This window comes from Phoenix dactylifera, unplaced genomic scaffold, assembly GCF_009389715.1.
Source record: "Phoenix dactylifera cultivar Barhee BC4 unplaced genomic scaffold, palm_55x_up_171113_PBpolish2nd_filt_p 000651F, whole genome shotgun sequence".
NCBI lineage: Eukaryota > Viridiplantae > Streptophyta > Magnoliopsida > Arecales > Arecaceae > Phoenix > Phoenix dactylifera.
The window spans coordinates 102,491-111,987 of record NW_024068041.1 but is presented as its reverse complement, the minus strand read 5'-3'; positions in this window follow the sequence as shown (position 1 = coordinate 111,987).

Sequence of the window (9,497 nt, the reverse complement as noted above, 5' to 3'; positions counted from 1 at the left end):
TTAGAAATTAATCACCAATGATACATGGCTCAAATTCTTGGACTATTCATAGACACATAAACAATATGAATGAAAAGATGCCCATTTATTATCAATAATGATAAAGTCAAGTACAAATTTATGTCCTAGAATAAATAATGTGTCTGCCAGATTGGCTTCTAGGGCATACATCTAACAGTCTATCCACTCGTCAGTGACTTGCTTGATGTTGCAGTAGTGTGACTGGTCCTTTGACCTGCGGTGCTTCGGCCACTCACAGTGAGGTTATTGTAGTTTGACTGCACACATACATGGTCTCTAGCCATATGGGTCCATGCAGTGTAGATTGGCTGTAGTAGGTTCACTGTAGGAGTAGGGTATGCACCTATAAGGAATATATCGACCTTGATAGATAAGGAGAGATCCTATATGATTTATAAGACTGAGTTCGTAAGACCTCGGCCGGGGCAGATAGCACAGTAGAGAAAGAGTTCTTCGCTCTCGAACTTAAGTCGAATAAATCTTGACATATGATAGACGATGGGGTTTGACGAGTTGTCCATGACCTCCGTCCTGTAGGGATCCACGATAGAAGGACTGTATCACATAATAACTGCACCTAGAGGTTCACCATTCTATTCTGCTGGGTAGCCACTACATGCTGCTAGGTGTCACTGGTGGATGGTGGGACTCATAGGGATTGTCTCGATGATCGATAAACCCTAATGAGTTGAGTTGAAATCGTTCCAATCCATTGAAAGAAGTTTTCAATGATATTGTGATAGAGATTGCAATATATCTCACTACCAGTCAAAATAGAACCTATGGGGTCACACACACTAGAAGTATTGACCGATCCGATGGTTGAATAGTGATTAGGAATCACAAGTAATCAATTCGATTGATATTCAGTTGAATAAGGAACAATGGGAATTGATTAATTGGACTTAAAACACAAATCCTACTTAGAGTAGGATTTCTAGAGTCCTAATTGGGTTAGGACTGGGAATCCTATTTGGAGTAGGACTGGGATTCCTACAATCCTAATTAGATTAGGATTTTGAATTCATCTTTAGATTCCTACTTAGAATAGGATTCCTAGAAATCCTAATTGGATTAGGACTTCGGATTCAATTAGAGTCCTAATTGGATTAGGACTAAAATTAAAAATGTCCTAATTTGGATTAGGGTTTCTTAAGTCACAATTAATTATTAATCTAATGAATCAATTAGACTCCTAATTGGATTAGGATTGAAGAGTTCAATTGAGTCAAAATTGATTTAAGTTCTAATTGGATTAGGACTTACCTAGATTGGATCCAAATTGGTTCACCCTTGGGCTAAGCCTAATTGGATTAGGGCTTGACCATATTAGGGCATTCCAAACCCTACTTAATGTGGATTAGGGTTTACCAAGAGGGAGGGGCGCAAGCCCCTCCCCTTTTTGCTTCCTTGGTGCGGCATGAAGAGAGGGGGCCGGCGCCCCCTCTTAGGAAACTAGTCTAGGGCTCCTAATTTGTAGGAGCCCTAGATGGCTATAAAAAGGGACAAGGGGCCGGCGCCCTAAAAAAATAGAATTCCTCCTCCTCCAAGCCGTGGCCACCCCTCTCCCTTCCTTGGTTCAGCCGCCATCAGCAAAGGGAAAAAGAAGAAGAGGCGTGCACCTCTCCTTGGCCTCCTTCCTTGGTTCCAACGCAGGGAAGAAAAGAAAGGCTGCAGGGGCTTCGTTCCTCTTCCTCTATCCCTCCTTCTTCTTCCTCCTTTCAAGCATATTCAAGAGTTGAAAGAAAGAGAGGAGATCAGCCATCAAAAGAAGTCTTTGCAAGGGAGCTAGCACCCCGAGAAGACAAGAGAGCTTTGATCGGATCTCTGCTTCGTGTGGATACCCGTAGAGGCCGGACGTGTGAACGGCTTCATACGAACCTTCATCCTAAAACCACGAACTCCAGTTTGTGGTGATCATCTACCCGCACAAGGTGAAGATCTGATCTTCTAATTAGATTAAAAGTTTTTAATCCTTATCTATCTACAAACGGTTTTTGAAACACGTTCATGCGATGAACGTTGATCCCGCTTATGCCGATTCCGCTGCCATCTGATTTTGTTTTTGAAATATCAGCAGCATGGGCGGGTTCTAACAGTGGTATCAGAGCCTAGGCATCGTAGATTAAGGTAAGGATTAATTATTAATAGGCTTATTAGATCTAAAAATTGAATGATCATGCATGCTGAAAATTTTCTGCATGCAGATTTTTTCTAGGGTGCTGATTTTTGCATGCTGATTTTTATGTGATAAAAAGATGATTCTAATTGCATTGTTAATGGGATCATAAAGTTTAGAATCATGATTAGCATGATCAATAACCTATGTCATAAGATAATCAATTAGTTTTCAGATCTGAAAACTATAATTGCTGCATGTGGTGATGATCATAGGATTCAAACCCTTTTGGTATCAAATGTAATGACCTGCGATGTGATCTGTAATGTCATGTAATTTTTCAGATGCTTGCATGCATCTTATTTAATGTTTTGAGAGGCCTGCGTGCCTCCTAAAAGGGAGATGTAATTTATTTTTATTTTTATTTTATATCTGGTTGTATTTCTGTGATGTGATGTACGTCAACGATCAAGTCGAAGATGATGCATGAGATGAGCAGGGGTCTAAGCGGTTGATGGCAATTGGATCAAGAGTTGGTCAAGGATCGAATCAAGAAGGCTTGGAACCAATTCAAGAGTTGAAGACCAGTTGATCGATTGACGTGCATGTGCTTGTAATACGACCTAACTAGAATCCATGATCATCACCTATTTAAAGTTTAGCTTTAATTATTGCTGCGATTATAACTGCCTGCAATGTGCCGTTTGCATGTGATGTAAATGTGAGTCGGGTAGATAGGTTTACATGTGATGTAGCAAACCCAATTGAGACCTAAATTAAAACCTCCTCAATCAAGTCGAGAGTGAACCAACATGAGCGAGTCATATTAGATTAATTGATCTAATTAGTGTCTAGAAAAGCATGAAAGGTGGTTACTTAATTAGGACCTTACTCTCTGAGTAAGGGGAGCCTCCCACCTGCTTACCTGGCCAATTGTTCGATTACCTCTTATGAAGAGCTCAAGTTGCAAACACTAAGACCTGATTAACCAATATTAAGTCAATAGGTCTTCCACTGTAGTAGAGCTGCTAAAGTCTTTCTGATGTTGATTTGTCTCGACTGGACACAGTGGGCAAGTGCATCGGGGGACTGGACCTCTCTATAGACATGAGATGTTGTAGGGTAAAGGTGGGGTTGGGCACCAATAACTGTTAGGTGAGGACCCAATGACGACTTTATTCCTACGGTTATACGGTGGGTCTGACTTAACTAAGAAATGTGACCAGTAACTGTTAGGTAAGGTTTTCATGGCTTAGAGACCAAGTAGCACTGCAACATGCTTAAGAAGCATTATACAAGAGTTATACATTCATCAATTTATGTGTCATCAATAACTGTTAGGTGAGGTGGCATGTAAATCGGTGGAACCGCAGTACCCACTAGAAACCCTAGTCGTGTAGGATTTCCGTTTTTCTACCAAGGGAGTGTGAGGAATTCGAAAAAATAGTGGGAGTTACATTTGTTCTAAAAGACCTTAGAACAGATTAAGGATCAAGTACAAAAGTCTAACTAGAATCTTTACTCTCCGCAGATCATAATGTCAGCCTCAAACCCTTTGACCCGTATTCTTGAGACCAACAAATTGACTGGAACCAATTACAAGGACTGGCTAAGAAACCTCAAAATTGTTTTGAAATGTGAGAAAAAAGGCTACATACTCGATTCAGATATCCCCACACTACCAACACGTGCTACTGATGTTCAGCGTGAGATGCATCAAAAGTGGATGGATGATGACATTAGAGTCAAATGCTATATGATGGCATCCATGTCCAATGAACTCCAATGCCAGCATGAGAATATGAAGACTGCTAGGGACATACTGGCACACCTGCAAGAGTTGTATGGTGAGCAGAGTCGCACAGCTCATTTTGAAGTGTCCAAGAGGCTCTTCAAAATAAAGATGCGCGAGGGGCAGTCCGTCCATGATCACGGTCTGACTATGATCAAGGACCTTGAGGAGCTTGAGAAGCTCGGTATGAATATGCACAAGAAATTGCAAGTTGATCTGATCGTTCAATCCCTTCTTGATTCATTTGGTCAGTTTATAGTAAACTACCACATGAATAAGATTGAATGCACTAAGACTGAACTGATAAATATGTTGGTAACTGCTGAGGGAGCCTTGAAAGGTTCAAGGGGCAATGTCCTTGCTGCTGAGTTGACTTCTGGTTCCAAGAGAAAGTCTGCTTGGAAGAAAAAGAAGCCTGCGAAGAAGCAGAAGAAAGACAAGAAGCCAAAGAAGGAAGTTCAAAATATAAAGGCCAATGACAAAGGAAAATGTTTCCACTGTAATGTCGACGGCCACTGGAAGAGGAACTGTCCTTCATACCTCGAGAGCCTGAAGAACAAGAAAGGTGACACATCTTCAGAAGGTATAGACTTGCTCATAATTGAAACTAATCTAACGGTTTCTTCTACTTCTAGTTGGGTTATAGATTCTGGTTCTAGTGCTCATCTATGCACTACCATGCAGGGTCTAAAGGAAAGTAGAAGGCTGGCGGAAGGTGCAGTAACCCTTCGGGTAGGCAACGGGGCAAAACTTGCTGCTGTGGCTTTGGGCACCTACCATCTGCGACTACCGTCTGATTTTAGTTTATTACTTAGAGACTACTATTATGTACCTGCTGCTAGCAAAAATTTGATTTCTGTTTCATGTCTAGCACAGGAAGGTCATATTTTTACATTTGACAAAGACTGTTGTTCTATTTATTTCAGAAATAAAATAGTCGCACGTGGTTTTATGATTGACAGTCTCTATCATTTGCATATGGATGTATCTATAAATGTGTCTGAGCAAGAAGTGAGTGCCAAAGGATCTAAAAGATCCAGAGATGAGATAAACCAAAAATATTTGTGGCACCTCAGGCTTGGCCATATTGGAGAGGACAAAATGAACAAAATGGATAAAAATGGGCTTCTCGGCTCATTGACTTCCGAGTCATATCCAGTTTGCGAGTCCTGTCTTCAAGGAAAAATGGCCAGATTGCCCTTTGTAGGACATAGGGAGAGGACCACTGAAATACTTACCCTGGTACATACACATATATGTGGCCCATTCGATGTGCTAGCCAGAGGACGTTATTCGTACTTCATTACCTTTACCGATGATTATTCATGGTATGGGTATGTGTATCTTATGAGACACAAATCTGAATCTTTCGAAAAGTTCAAAGAGTTCAAAAATGAAGTAGAAAAACAAACTGGAAAAATCCTTAAGGCTCTTCGATCAGATCGAGAAGAAGAATACCTTAGTGGAGAATTCCGGGACTATCTCAAAGACAATGGCATAGTCTCACAATGGACTCCTCCGGGTACATCTCAACTCAATGCGGTGTCAGAGAGGAGAAATTGGACTCTATTGGATATGGTCCGGTCCATGATGAGCTTCACTGATTTACCGATGTTTCTTTGGGGAGATGCCTTACTTACCGCAGTATATCTACTTCATAGAGTTTCCTCTCAATCCGTTCTTACCACACCGTATGAGATATGGCATGGTAAGAAACCAAGTCTTGGTCATCTCAAGATTTGGGGTGTCCAGCCCATGTCAAAAGATTACAGGCGGACAAACTAGAGGCTAGGACCATAAGTGCTCGTTTTATAGGATATCCTAAAGAGTCATTAGGATACAATTTTTACGTCTCAGAGGAGCACAATGTGTTTGTGAGCCGTCATGCCATCTTCTTGGAAAACCAGTTTTTCCTTGATAGAGGCAGTGGGAGGAAAATTGAGCTTGAAGAGAAAGTCTCTGAAAAGCAACGAGTCATGGATCCTATCGAACCCATTAATACAGAGCCAGTACACGATGTCCCTCAACCACCTCGCAGATCTAGTAGGGTCTCCCATCCTCCCGATAGATACTTAGGTGTACTAGAAGAGGATACCGAGGAAATGTTCCTAGTGGGAGATAGGGATCACATACAGGATCCCAAAATCTACAACGAGGCGATATCTGATATCGATTCCGAGAAATGGTTGGAAGCTATGAAGTCAGAATTAGGCTCCATGCATTCCAACCAAGTCTGGACCTTAGTAGATCCACCAGAAGGTATTGTACCTATTGGATGTAAATGGATCTACAAAATGAAGATAGGTTCGGATGGAAAGGTAGAGACCTATAAAGCAAGGCTGGTGGCGAAAGGGTATAGTCAACGCGAAGGCATTGACTATCAGGAGACTTTTTCACCTGTAACCATTCTGAAATCCGTCCGAACATTGCTAGCTATTGCAGCATTTCATGATTATGAAATCTGGCAAATGGATGTGAAAACTGCTTTCTTAAATGGATATCTTGAAGAAGATATCTATATGGAACAGCCTCTGGGTTTCACTTCCAGTGATGGAGATCACAAAGTCTGCAAGCTGCAAAGGTCCATTTATGGACTAAAACAAGCATCTCGGAGTTGGAACACTCGTTTCGATGATGCAATCAAAACGTTTGATTTCATCAAAAATGAAGAGGAACCGTGTGTTTACAAAAAGGTTAGTGGGAGCGCTATCGTATTTCTCGTACTATACGTGGACGACATCCTCCTAATAGGAAATGATATTCCCATGCTAACCTCGGTCAAGGTTTGGTTGTCAAAAGAGTTCTCCATGAAAGACCTTGGGAAAGCATCCTATATTTTTGGAATAAAGGTCTATAGAGATAGATCTAAAAGAATGCTTGGCCTATCACAGAAAATGTATATAGAGGAAGTGCTGAAAAGGTTCAGCATGGAAAACTCCAAAAGGGGTCTCTTACCCCTTAGGCATGGAATTCATCTCTCCAAGAAGATGTGCCCCAACACATTTGAAGAGATTCAACGCATGAGCAAGATTCCCTATGCATCAGCAATAGGGAGCCTCATGTATGCCATGCTATGACACAACCTAATATAGCTCTTGCTGTGAGTGTCACAAGCAGATATCAGTCAAATCCAGGTGAAGAACACTGGACAGCTGTGAAGAATATTCTTAAGTACTTGAGAAGAACTAAAGATTTATTCTTGGTCTTTGGAGGATCATCAGAGTTGAAGGTAGAAGGATACACAGATTCAGACTTCATGACTGATGTCGATGATAGGAAGTCAACATCTGGATATGTGTTCTTGTGCAATGGTGGTACGGTGAATTGGAAGAGTTCTAAACAACCGATCATTGCTGATTCTACTATGGAAGCTGAATACATCGCCGCCTCTGAAGCTGCTAAGGAAGGCTTCTGGTTCAAGAAATTTATTGCGGAATTGGATGTAATGTCATCAGATGCCATAACACTCTACTGCGATAATAATGGCGCCATAGCTCTTGCTAAGGAGCCAAGGTCTCATCAGAAGTCCAAGCATATAGAGCGGCGCTTCCATCTCATACGCGACTATGTTGAGAAGAAGTATGTCGAAGTGCAGAGAGTAGACTCCGCGGACAACGTGGCAGACCCATTCACTAAACAGCTAAGTCAGCAAAAGACTGAAGCCCACATTGAGAAGATGGGACTAAGATATATGACTGATTGGCTTTAGTGCAAGTGGGAGATTGTTAGATGTATGCCCTAGAAGCCAATTTTTGGCTGACACATTATTAATTCTGGGACATAATTTGTATTTGACTTTATTATTATTGAATAAATAAAAGGCATCTTTTTCATTCATATTGTTTATGTGTCTATGAATCGTCCAAGAATTAATAATATGATGATGCATATTTTTAAGAGTTAAGAATTTGAGCCATGCATCATTGGTGATTAATTTATGAATGCTCCTGATCGATGGATCATCACGAAGGCGGTGATCGATCCGATGAGATCAGTGATGCAAAAACTGTTATCATTATTTGTTAGCAATAATGCTAATTTAAGTAATGTGTAGATCACACTTTTGTGCTCTCATCAATCAGTGCACACATTACTTTTCTTATAGATGGACGAGACTCGAGTTCACAGCGTGGCAACACTGAAGTAATAGTGCAGGTGCTTGTTAAGAACAAGAGTACTGAGCGTGACCAATACAAGAAGTCACTTAGATGTCTATCCACTCGTTAGTGACTTGCTTGATGTTGCAGTAGTGTGACTGGTCCTTTGACCTGCAGTGCTTCGGCCACTCACAGTGAGGTTATTGTAGTTTGACTGCACACATACATGGTCTCTAGCCATATGGGTCCATGCAGTGTAGATTGGCTGCAGTAGATTCACTGTAGGAGTAGGGTATGCACCTATAAGGAATCTATCGACCTTGATAGATAAGGAGAGATCCTATGTGATTTATAAGATTGAGTTCGTAAGACCTCGACCGGGGCAGATTGCATAGTAGAGAAAGAGTTCTCCGCTCTCGAACTTAAGTCGAATAAATCTTGACATATGACAGACGATGGGGTTTGACGAGTTATCCATGACCTCCGTCCTGTAGGGATCCACGATAGAAGGACCGTATCACATAATAACTGCACCTAGAGGTTCACCATTCTATTCTGCTGGGTAGCCACTACATGCTGCTAGGTGTCACTGGTGGATGGTGGGACTCATAGGGATTGTCTCGATGATCGATAAACCCTAATGAGTTGAGTTGGAATCGTTCCAACCCATTAAAAGAAGTTTTCAATGATATTATGATAGAGATCGCAATATATCTCACTACCAGTCAAAATAGAACCTATGGGGTCACACACACTAGAAGTATTGACCGATCCGATGGTTGAATAGTGATTAGGAATCACAAGTAATCAATTCGATTGATATTCAGTTGAAGAAGGAACAATGGGAATTGATTAATTGGACTTAAAATACAAATCCTACTTAGAGTAGGATTCCTAGAGTTCTAATTAGATTAGGACTGGGAATCCTATTTGGAGTAGGACTGGGATTCCTACTTGGAGTAGGATTCCTACAATCCTAATTAGATTAGAATTTTGAATTCATCTTTGGATTCCTACTTAGAATAGGATTCCTAGAAATCCTAATTGGATTAGGACTTCAGATTCAATTAGAGTCCTAATTGGATTAGGACTAAAATTAAAAATGTCCTAATTTGGATTAGGGTTTCTTAAGTCACAATTAATTATTAATCTAATGAATCAATAAGACTCCTAATTGGATTAGAATTGAAGAGTTCAATTGAGTCAAAATTGATTTAAGTTCTAATTGGATTAGGACTTACCTAGATTGGATCCAAATTGGTTCACCCTTGGGCTAAGCCTAATTGGATTAGGGCTTGACCACATTAGGGCATTCCAAACCCTACTTAATGTGGATTAGGGTTTACCAAGAGGGAGGGGTGCAAGCCCCTCCCCTTTTTGCTTCCTTGGTGCGGCATGAAGAGAGGGGGCCGGCGCCCCCTCTTAGGAAACTAGTCTAGGGCTCCTAATTTGTATGAGCCCTAGATGG